Genomic DNA, 10995 nt, shown 5'->3' on the forward strand with positions numbered 1-10995 from the left:
CCGATTATTTTTAAGGTTAAAGGCAACTAAAATTTGGTCAAGAATTAGCATTAATGAAGTTCTTTGAAGTCGAAGATATAAACTTTTTTACACTTCTATCTTTGTTAAAGACCACATGATTATGTTCATATATTTACACAAATTATAAAGGAGTCGGTGTGGTGATGGAGATCTATCGTATGAAAAGGCTTAATTTATGGTATTTATGGGTAAAAATAGTGAAGGAACGACTCGCCATACTGTCATTATTTCATGTACATTGTGCTATATGAAATTATTCACGTTCACCAGAGTGATGGTGCCATGCGTTATACAATTGATTTATCACTATCAAACCTCTTGTAAATGAGAATGTGTGAACATGGTGTTGATAAATCAATGAATGGTTTAGAAAATGAACATTTTGAATTTTGAAAAAAAGAAGCCTGAACTTAAAGAATACTGCCATGACTAATGAGATGCAATGTGCCAGGCCGCAAAAGTTTTATCAGTGAACATATTAACAGACAATTAAGATATTACATTCAAACAGGGAAAAATTAATATGAAAACCTATCGCTGTCGCTAAAGTAATGCACCAGTCAATGGTAAGCATCCCCCACCCCAGGTCCGGGGGGACAGTCGGTGGTTTTGTGTTCGCGCCAAAATAGCGGGGAATTGGCCTTGGACCGACTGTGTAGCTCAAGGAATTTGGTCGAAGCGCTAGCGGTTTAAGCGCCCGGCGTGCGCCACCTCTAAAATAATCGAAGTTTACTGTTTTCATCAATATCGGAGAAACAAAGGTAATAAAATAAGCTCATAATGCACCATTTCCGACTACATACATGAGGGAGTAACCCCAAATTCCCGTAAAACAGTTTATGCCATATACTTTCGGTTCTGAGGGAGGAGCACATGTCAAAAGTTGCGCCCCTAAGTTACTACCCCTCTAACATCAATTCCTGGATCCGCACCTGCGATGTGCCATGTTTCCGCAACCTGGGAGATTTAATAAAAACGCTTCTGTTTCTGGGGCTGTGATTACGAAGTTCGTAATCACTGCTTCTGCTGTAATAAACCAAGTTGATACTTGACTTCTACTACTAAAAGTTACCTAGATTCACGTGCATTATTTAGCACGTTATTGCTATGTGTTTCACAAGATTTATACCCTGTGTACTGCTAATATTTAGCATTCTCAAACATTTATTGTTGAATAAGATTTTAGCTGATAGCTATTTTCTATTTGTCTGAAGATGATGAAAAACATAATCTTATATATTCAACCTCAAGTCAGTTTCCTAGTCTGAATTTTGAGAGGATACAAAAAGTATTCCTGGTGGGTACAACCTTTAAGGTAAAAGACAGACACAAATACATGCATGCCATACTTTTGAGAGGCTTTGCAGTGGATTTTAGTCTGAATTCCAGGGAATATTGGTCTAAAGTCCAGCGGATTTTGGTTTTAACAATATCAACATTCATTATTTAAGGCTAAATACAGAAATTTGAATGCATATTTACTTATATTTATTTAATGATCTAGAATACATACAATAAAAGAATAAATAATATATTATGAAATTATAATCAATTGTCAATGCATATGATAAATAAATAATACATAAAACAAGAGGGCCATGATGGCCCTAAATCGCTCACCTGAGTAAAAGAGTTTAACCTTTGTTATTAATATAGCTTGTTTCTCAAAGAATATTGAACAAAAGCTGTCAAAGTATATGACAAATGCCCCCCAATGTGACATTGATCTATGAACAAGTACATAACAAGAGCACCGCGAAACGGAGCATTATACGCCCGAAGAAGATTCGGCTTGAGGTCCTTTTAATGTAGTGATGATTTGTATAAAGTTATTTGAAAATCGCTTTATTAGTTACCAAGTTATGGCCCGGACACGGAATTGCTAACGGACGGACAGATGGACAGACAGACGGACAGACGATGGAGGCCATAACATAATACGACCCTTCGGGCGTTTAAAAAGTTTATCTTGCCTTTATGTGTCAAATACATATTGCAAGTTATATTAAATTGCCTCTGAGCAAAAAAAAACCAATCATACTAAATGACAGCCAACACTCTTTATGTCCTCATATTCAGCATTCCATTGTGAATAAACACTTAGTGTATCTTTCACCTTACAGGTAGGGACATGGGTCTTGCACATGACACGTTGTCTTGGTATGTTGAAAACATATGGCATTTTCATTTTAAAATCTGTCCATATAAGAGAAAGTCACAGCGCGGACATGACAGCCTATAATTTCCTTCAGGTTGCCATGGCAACCAGAGTTCTGCAAGGAATTAATTTTTTTTAACAATTTTGAAAAAGCACCAACCAAGGATCATTCCTATGAAGTTTCATCAAAATTGTCCAAGCGGTTTAGGAGAAGATGATGATTATAACCAATTGTTGACATTTTCCTTTAGGTTGCCATGGCAACCGGGCCAAACAAAATTATGTGAACAAATTTAAGAGAGGTCCATGCAAGGACACTTCAAACCAAATTTGCTGAAGATCTATCAAGGGGTTCATGCGAAGAAAATGTTAAGTTTTTTTACTAATTTTAGCTCTGGTGGCCCTTAAAAGGGGCCAAACAAAATTATTTGAAAAGACCTGACAGAGGCCCATGCTAGGATGCTTCAGACTTAAAGATCCATCAAGCAGTTAATAAGATCAAGTTGTTTAAAGGTTTTTCTATTTTTTGCTCTGGTGAACCCTAAAAGGGGCCAAACAAAACCATTTGAACAAAGTTGAGAAAGGACCATGTAAGGATGCTACATATCAAGTATGGAGTCATTCTGACCTTTACTTTCAGAGGAAAAGATGTTCAGTGACAAGACAATGTAAAAACAAATGACCCCTGAGCAAGGCCAATTTGACCCCGGGACAATAATTTGAATACCTTTGGCTTTGGTGTAGGTCCACTAGGTAACACTATATACCAAATATGAAAGCTCTAGGTCTTATATTTTGGAGAAGAGGATTTTTAAAGTTTTATTATATAAGACTATATAAAAACAAATAACTTTCAGGGCGGGGCCAATTTTGACCCTGTGGCAATAATTTGAACAACTTTGATCGAGGTCCACAAGATGATGTTGTATACCAAATATCTAACCTCCTGGCCTTACGGTTCTGGAGAAGAATATTTTTAAAGATTTACTATATAACACTACGTTAAAACAAGGACCCCCTAGGCGGGGTCAATTTTGACCCTGTGGCAATAATTTGAACAAATCTGGTAGAGGTCCACTAGATGATGCTGTATACCAAATATCTAAGCCCTGGGCCTTACAGTTTCGGAGAAGATTTTTAAAGATTTACTATATAACACTATGTAATGAAACTAGTGACCCCTGGGGCGGGGCCATTTTTGACCCCAGGCGAATAATTTGAACAAATTTTGTAGAGGACCACTACATGATGACACATACCAATTTTCAAGGTTCTAGGCCTTGTGGTTTTTGAGAAGAAGATTTTTAAAGTTTTCCCTATATAAGTCTATGTAAAACAAGTGACCCCCGGGGCAGGGCCATTTTTGACCCCAGGAGGATATTTTTAACAATTTTGGTAGAGGACCACTAGATAATGCTATATACCAAATATTAAGGCTCTAGGCCTTGTGGTTTTGAAAAATAAGATTTTTAAAGTTTTTCCTTTCCGTTGCCATGGCAACCAGAGTTCTGCATGGAATTCAATTCTTTGAACAATTTTCAAAGGGGACCACCCAAGGAACATTCCTGTAAAGTTTGGAAGAAATTGGCTAAGCGGTTTATGAGGAGATGTCGTTTAAAGTATAAGTTTACGGACGGACGACAGACGGACGCCGGACAAATTGTGATCACAAAAGCTCACCTTGTCACTATGTGACAGGTGAGCTAAAAACATTTACTTATTAATTATTATAGCACTGCGCATAGTAATATACTTTTCATTTTTTCATTCCCCCCCCCTTCACTTTCAATAAATTGAGAGTTAATAAACAGTCACATGACAAATTCCTTTTATTGGATCTTCAATGTCAGATGGAAAGATATTATTAAGGACCCAAGTGATGTTTGTTCCTGCATCTGAACTGCCTAAATGCAGCCAATTAGAAATTTTGCATTGATTGTTACATATTTGGGTTAATTAAGGGCTATAATCTCTGTCCCGACAATTTTGAAGATAGAACTTAAGAAAAGTTATTGACTGGCTAAAAGAAAAATATAAATTGAGGAATATAGGCAATGTAATCTTTACAGATATACAAAAATGATTCGCAAATACATATTTAGACTTATCGACATTTTACTTAATATCAAAAGGTTCTTACAAATTATTTATAATATTATTCTTCATATACATACACATTATTTAGTAAACAGTACTGTTTCAACAATTCAAACAAATACATAGTTACAAATCAAATGTTGCTGTATTATGGCAAACACTTGGTGTTCCATCAGTACTTTAACTGAACTGGAACCTCAGATCAACCCATAAAGAAATGGAGTCTAGTAACTTCCCACTCGCCTGCCTCTTGGAACAACTGGGCCATGATTTTACCAGTTACCAGTAAGTGTTCTTTTAGACCATCATGTTGGTCAAAAATGTAATCAGACAAATCAAGACTGTCCGTAACTGGAAATCGGACCTGTTTCAATACATAGGCCACACTTTTTTTTATCCAACTCCTTCCAAATGATGGGTAGTGACATGGACATTCCTCAATCTAACTTCTGCAGTGACTTCATTCATTCCTTTAGTCAAATACGGACAGTGTGAGCTGTTGAGATAGACAGCTCCTGTGACATCACATTTTATTGGGAAGAATGTCCAGCATAGATGGCTTGTCATATAATGTAGCTAATATGTCCGCCCAGTCAGCTCAATCGGTAGAGCGTTGGACTCTGAATTGGACAACCCGGGTTCGATTCCCGGGCGGACCAGGTCACCTCTGTTGTGATTGGTTATGAAATCCTTTCTACGACCATTCGCACTGTACCACTGCACCTGGCATGTACAGAAGTTGTCAGTTCCTTGCAGAGGTGAAGGCACCTAGTACTGGTTCTGCCCAGGATAGGTGTGCGGTGGTTGAACTGTCACTCTGGGACCCTTCAATGTGCTCACGCCGGGACCCGGAGTATAAACTACTAACACCACCACCTGGCAGCCTGCTCTGAAGCTTGTCCATAGCCCCATATGTGTGGCCAGTCATCCATTATCCCCATTTTAATGATAATCTGAAAATAATCCCAAGCACATTTATATGCATATTTATTATATCATATTCGTTTCTATACACTTATCTTCTCTAGGATGTTCAAACAGGCTTGATGTGACAATACAAAATGTGAAGACAAATAAACAGTGAGATACAATAAGTATATTGAATTTTCTGTCTGATTTAAAATGATTTGTAATATAAACAGGACAGGTGAAACTTCCTATTCGACAAATATCTTTTTTTTATTGTCATTTCCAAGCATTTTTTATGATTAGATTATTTAATATTTCACAACTTAAATACTATTAGGAAGTCATAATATTAACCATCTATATAATAAATCATATATATATATTTAATATATAAAAACAAGTCATTATACAATTGATATACACAAATTAAAAAGGTATTTATACTTCTGAAACACTGTTGCACAAGCCACTGGGCACAAAGAGGTTGATGAAGGTTTTCCTGATGCCCTTTGAGGTTTCCCCACAATAATGAGAAAGATGACCTCTGAGAGAGATGGTGGTTATTTCCTGAAACATTAAATTTATACATGTTGTATATAATTTAAAAAAAGGACACTTGACAATATACAGAATGCTGTACATAAAATTCATAAGTCCTATAAATAAATGCTTTTGAAAAATTCCAGAACGTATAAACAGCAAAACCCAAAACCTCTTGATTTTGTTCTCAATTGGCCAACAGAGGAAGTATTTTTTTTTTCAAGAATCCATGAAAACCAGTAATATAAAACTGCTGACAAAAAATTAGATCATGCATTTTTCTTTAACTGTTAGTAATAGTTTAACCCACAAAACATTGGCTTTCAAACGAAAATATGCAAATTTGCGATATGATCTATGTCAGCAGTCTTTTATCATTGGTTTGCAGATACTATTAAACCCAAAAATTTGCTCTTTCCAAGACAAAAAAAAATAAAAAAAGTTGTAAAAACGGTAAATTTGTGAGAGTGCATGCAGCTTTAATAATAATTAATATATTCTTGTAATGAAGCTGTAATGTGCTAAAAATAGAACCCAATGAAAAATAAGCATATCCTAATAAGCCTAGCTTTATATGAAGTATTTACTGAATCAAATAGACATATATAGGCAAATGACTGAAAAGCTACCATAATTTAAAGCTGCACTATCACAGATTAAACATTTCGACAACTTTTTAATTTTTGTCTTGGAACAAGCCAATTTTTGCTACAATCCATGGAAACCATTAATTAGACTGCTGACAAAAAATTAGATCGCGGATCTTTATATTTAAGTTCATAAATTGATGTTTTATGCATTTTTCTTAAACCGTTAGTAAGGGTTTAAGCTCTAAAACATTTTCGAAAATATGAAAATCTAAGATCTGTTTTTTTATCAACAATCTTACATCAATGGGTTGCAGATATTTAAGCAAAAATTTGCTCTTTCCAAGACAAAAATAAAAAAGTTGTAAAAATGGTAAATCTGTGAGAATGCAGCGTTAAGAGGATTTTTTAAACTTATAATGAAAGTCATTTGCATTTATTTTATATAAGCACAAAAACTAATGTGTTATTTATTCTGAACTCCTTTATAAAAATGTAGGACAAAACATCCCATGTCATTTTTGACTAAGGGGACAAAACACGTCCAACCCATTTAGACAGGGTTGACAAAACAACCCAGATCATTTTGACATGGTGGACAAAATAACCAGGAAAATATTGGCAGTTCAAAAAGTTAAGACCCCCCCCCCCCTCCCATCCTACCAACACTTGAAAGATTAAAACTAATTGGCCATTATCAAGATGTGTTTTATTACCCCCAATAAACACACTTTTTTCACTTAATTTATTAGGTTTAGAAATGTTACTATGGAGATCTTTATCACAGCATAAGGAAGACACAGTGACATTAATCATAAGGATTTGCTACAAAGCTACAGTACAATATTAAGTTCAGCATTATGATAATCCTTACTTCAAAACACTCTTCTTAAAAAGGTGTTCAAGGCCAAAATCTAATATTCATATTCATTACAGGCTGCTTTGCATGACAATTATTAATTTCAGATATTTGCTTTAAGCAATTTATTTTTAATTATAAAAACACTTTCTCATAGTTTTCATCTTCTTTTTGATATTGACATGTTAATATTAAAGGGGCCTCATGTGTTTTTAATATTTACGTTAGTCTTATATTAAAGCTGCAACCTCACAGATTGAACGTTTTGACAACTTTTTTTTTAAAAATTTGTCTTCGAACAAGCGAATTTTTGCGTAAATATCTGCAAACCAGCGATAAAAGACTGCTGACAAAATATCAGATTGCAGCTTTTCATACTTCCATCCAAAATTGATGTTTTATGCATTTTTCTTAAACTGTTAGTAGCAGTTTAAGCTGTAAAACATTAAATTTGGAATGGAAATATCAAAATCTGAAATCTAATCTTTAGTCAGCAGTCTTTTATCACATAAGCAGGTATTTACGCAAAGAAATTCTAATACATAAAGTTTAAACAAAAAATAAAAAAGTTGGAAATCAATACATACACAAGTTGACTAACACATATTTTGAATAATAAACCTTAAATTACTTTTCAAAGAATGCATTTAAGGAAAAGTTACTTACTGAAAACAAGACTGTAACAATGCATGTATTTTAAAGTGAAAACGCATATATATTATGTATTTTAAAAATGTAATCCTTTATACTTTTTACTCTTTCTGTTTTTAAAAAGGATGTAACCCTAACCAAATCATTTTATTTTTGGCCCTACTATAACACAATCAAGAATTTAGCCCCACATTCCAGAATGCAGGGCTTAAATTGTGTTATCATTTTGATCACTGACATGACATCATTGACAAAATAAGGATTCAAAAATCTTTGTTTCCGCCCAACTGACCCTATTTTTATCCTTCTGATCTTTTTTTTGTTTTTGGTGTTTTGATCAATATGTGCTTTTTTAATTAAGACCTTAATAATTCCCTGATATAGGTCAGTTTGCCAAAGAAACATGGTCCTAAAAAAAACAACAGTTACCGTATGCCTACCTTTTTGATATTTAAATGGAAACTATGAATACTTTTTTTTGGCCTAAGCAACAATTTTTGTTTGAAGCCAGATGTGCATACTGTGTATTTTTTTACTTAATTACATTGTATTGTCTGCGAATTACCAATATCAAATCCATTGTCCAATTTTATTCAAGACCATTTGCAAGATGTGTCATGTTATGGAAGGGATTATCCGCCAGTTCACTCATTATGCTTTATGACATTCCAATTTCCGTTTTACTTTTGCGATAGTGAATTTGATGTTAGATTTTGGTTATTTTCAAGACTTAGTGTATTTCGTATCTTTATAATTATAAACGTATTTTGAAATTATCTTTGTTATATGTTAATTTTATTTTTATACACGTTTTTGTTGTTTCATTCTGAAAATTGATAAGATTTCCCTTAAAATATATTTAATACATTTTAATTCAAAATCAAACATTAAAATCAACATTAGGTATTCAGTTTATGGAGGCTACCAAATATGTGTTAATTCATTTGTAATAAAATGTTCAACACTTAATAAAAAAAATGGAAACATCATTCGCAGTATAAAATGCTGTTTAACATTGACACATTTAAACAAAATCGTCTGCATTACAATGTTGACGTTATCAAAAAATGAAACGGGGAACCAATTTTTGTAGTGCGTTTTCTTACGACAGAGGTCACTGTTTAATACTAACTGATCCCTTTTGGTGTGGACGTCAAAATCACCTCATGGAAAAGATTCAATCAAACCTTGTCAAACCTTGCCTGAAGTTGAAGAAAACAACAACAACAAGAAAGCTGTTACTACAACAACAACGAAGGTAACACGACAAAGAATCAAGTGTTTATTGTTGATATTTATTTATTGTTGAAATATATTTGTTATATCTGTTATTGGACGCCAATACTTTTAATAAGAGTTCTTGCCGCCCTCAGTTATGCGAACGTGTATTCGGACGTAGGGTTCGGACAGCATTTTTTTCTTGAAAATAATCGGGCTTAATTCATTATTATTTTAATACCATCCCTTTATGTTTACTGCCTGTAATTGGGATTTATTACTCTTATTGTAAAATTTCCAGAGTTTTGATGGAATTTATTGGTAAAAGCTTAGACAATCTTGACATGTTTACTTGTTGCGGAAAGGCTGCTTTTAAAATCATGACATTTGATAGTTTGGTTACAGTTTGACCAGTCGGAATATAAATCTGAATGCATCTTATGCTCTGCCAATGTTAAAAGCTGTTTCTTACTGATTTGGGTCGAATTTTGAAAACTTGACTTTATTGTCTATGTTTTATTATTTATTTATTCTAATAAAAATAAATATTACTCATGTTACCCGTGCCCCGTCTCTTAGTATTCATAAGGAAGATTACAGTTTTTTGTTTACACTTTATTTAAACTCCAAAGGTTTGACTTTGACAAAATCCTAAAATATACAAAATAATCCAATTAACTTCTTAATACTGGAAAGGTAATAAATTACACAATTCAGATAATATGAATAATTATCTAATACATCAAGCACGAGATAAATTCAAATGCATTTACAATACATCTCCAATAAAACAAAGTACTGTAAAGCAAAAACTTACCGGGCAGTGGAATAAAAATATGGAAAAGTTATGTTTGAGATGTTGACACCTCAAAACCTGACTCGAAAGTGATTTGTGAAAATAAGAGCGGGAAATATGCAAAAATGTTAGTGTCTTTTAATAAAAATAAATAAGTTGAAAAACCAGTTCTTGTAAACACATACCCATGAAGACAGTGGACAGCACAATACATATACAACACAACTGACCACGTAGTCACACTTGAGTTCACATTTTAAGTAAACATGCTCTTTTCCTTAAGGGATTAACTTAATAAAATATGAATATGAAACCTAGGTAACACTCACATCCTTTTGATCAAAAGGCTAACATGCTACTGATTGTAACATATAATTCTATAAAAGCAATCTTTTAAGTCAATGCAAAACTAACCTAGGAAACAGTCCGTATCAACTTTTATTTTTGAAAGGTAAAAGCGTTTATAACGGGTTAAGGAAAATGTGCTTTTCAGAGTTTATTCCTGTCATTTGGAATTCGCAAATTTGGTGAGGTACTTTATATCACTGGCATAAAGACAAGTTTGCAAAAATGTGCACAATTTAAGATAAAAAATATTTTTTTGTCAACTTGCCGATCTGTGAGAGTGCAGCTTTAAGTTTAATCATGCTAGTACATTTTACATATCAGCTTCCATGTTATGTTTTGGCCCTTTTGTTATCTATAACATCTTGTGAACTCAAAACTAAAACGTTTTAGAAAATGATATATATTTTTCTAATCAGAGTTGAAACACTTAACATTTTTATAAATATAGAATCTATTACAATACAAAGCCAAATTCATGAGCGAACACACTCACAGATGAAAGATTTGTCAGAATTTTTCTTTTGTCAAATATTCTAAACAATTTGGTATCTACTCACTTTTGGCATAAAAACTTGCATACAAATACCTTTTATTAATATTTTCAATCTACTTATAACTGCAGATCATTATGGGAAGGTGTTGGGCATTAAATGCGTTCTTCATCTTAAAGATCAAGGTTACACTAAGCGATGAATATGACTTCAGGGACATATGAAATGTCAGTTAATAGACTGGCCTGATTAAAATTTAAAATTTTATTACCATTCTCACCTTTCCTACTTCCAAAAATTATATCAGCGATAAGTTGATA

The sequence above is a fragment of the Mya arenaria genome, chromosome 13, assembly GCF_026914265.1.
Source record: "Mya arenaria isolate MELC-2E11 chromosome 13, ASM2691426v1".
Lineage (NCBI taxonomy): Eukaryota > Metazoa > Mollusca > Bivalvia > Myida > Myidae > Mya > Mya arenaria.